The sequence below is a fragment of the Olea europaea genome, chromosome 19 (assembly GCF_002742605.1).
Source record: "Olea europaea var. sylvestris chromosome 19, O_europaea_v1, whole genome shotgun sequence".
In the NCBI taxonomy this organism is placed as follows: Eukaryota; Viridiplantae; Streptophyta; class Magnoliopsida; order Lamiales; family Oleaceae; genus Olea; species Olea europaea.
Window position 1 is genome coordinate 4,040,734 of NC_036255.1, and position 2,169 is coordinate 4,042,902.

Here is a 2,169-nt window from a genome sequence, read left to right on the forward strand (position 1 = left end):
TATTTTCCTTATTAGATGGGAATTTGAAATCTGACAGTGTGGATTTTTTTGTGCCTCTTCTGTTCAGGAAAAATTATAATTTGATAGAAATTAGTGATAAATAATATAAATAGTAATTGTAAATTATAAACAAGGTGTTTTTAAATTTAATATCTGATTTTGACTTTTAAACTATATAATGTAAACTAAGCAAGCATTCAATTTTTTATTTTTTTGACGCAAACAAGCATTCAATTTTATTATGAACTTTCGGTAGAGCACAGAGTTGGGCCTAACTTTTTAGTAATGAGATTGCTCAACTACAGTTGACACAATTAACACTATGTCATTGTTTGTGGAGAAAATTGCCTTGAAATATACAATTAAAGACTATTTATCATAAATCAGGGAAATTAGTTTAAAATTCATAATACGGGTGATAATTATATTTTAATAATATAATTAATAAAAATTTAATTAAACATAATTTACTCCACCCCTACCAGTCCCAATCAATTTCAAACTTTCTCACTCTCCTCCTTCTCTCTTCTTTCTCTCTTTTTATTACCCACCTAACCCCTTTGTAACACCACATTTTTCAGCACCGCTGCGCTAGGTGGTTAAGAATGGTTGCACACAACTGCTATTTCTAATGTCTCTACCTTCTTTCGCTTTATCACTCACTCCTTTTCTAATGTCCCAAATTTTAGAAATCGCACCACTGCGCACAGTGACAAACCACTACTTCTATCAATGATTTTTGCTTGCCTTGAGTCGTCACAGCTGCTATAGTTAGCAGTAAGTGCTTCTCGTGGCAACGGCTACTTCTTACCCACCCACCCCCTTTTCCGACGTAGTGGCGAACCACTGTAGTGTAGTGATGATTTTTTCTTGCTATGTGTCGTAGCTGTTGTAGGGGGTGGGTCGTCGCTGCATGTAGTAGTGGTGAGTGCTTCTCGTAGCAAAGACAGCTTTTTATCCCCACCCACCCCATATTTTTCGACGTAACATAACGGCGAACAACTGAGGTGAAGTGAGCTTTGCTCGCAATGAGCTACCCACTGCTTCGGTGGTGAACGTTGGCATTTTCGTCGAATGGCTTGAAATTGATATGGTAGGTGGTTGATATGGTAGGTGGTTGTTTGATTAGATTCGTCGTTTGATGTGGTGGTGTAGGTGGTTGTTTGATCAAATGTGGTAGGTGGTTTTTTTCATTAGATTTGTCATTTAGCCAGAGTTTTTGAATAGTTATTGGTGTTTTGTAAATGGTTCTCGTGATTTCTTGATATGTGGAACAAGTCTGTTATTGGTGGCGTAGGCGACGACGTTCCTTCTATTGGTGGTGGTGCATGTGATTGTGGTGAGGTGGTGTGCACGTGGTTCTCGACGTTGTCGAGAGTATTGGTGGCGACACAACCGGATGTGACCAAGTCATTTTTTATTGTCATTGTCTATGACCACATCTATGGTAACTACCTGGTTATATACTGTCACAAAATTAGACTCTCTTGATCATAGACAATTACATTGAAGACATTTGATCGCGGTTAGTCACAGATTGGAGAAGGTAGTATTTATGGTCGTGGATTGTGGTGCTGATTTGCGGTGTGTGCAAATTTGTTTGTAGTGACCCTATGTGATCGAGCATGTATTTATTGTGACTTTTTATGACCAATTTTTTGTTAATCATAATCGGTTGTGACTTGATCACATATGGTCATATTTAAAATTGACTTGATCACAGACTGAAGACAAATTTAATCATAAGTAGTCACGGATAACATGAGTTAGAGACTTAGTTACGAACAATCACAAATTAAATGGTTACAAACGGTCACTAAAGACAATTTTGGACACAGTTGATCATGTATAACACAGGTATGTTCACAAATAATAAATTCGGTCACAAAAAACACAATTGGTTAATAAGTGTGCTGTAATTTTCAAAAACCGCTTCAAATTTCTGAAAAAAATTTCTACATGCGGGTGCGGTTGGTTCCATGGAGTCAGGTGTAATCTCCAAAAAAATGTATTCAATTTCTAAAAACCTTTTAGGAGGTTGGCATTACATGGTGGGTGGCGTTGGGTAAGGGTCAGCTAGGGGTGGTTTCAGATGGGGAGTAATCTCAAAAAAAAAAAAAAAAAAAGAAAAGAAAAAAAATGAGTTTTCAATTTTTGATTTTTTTTTTT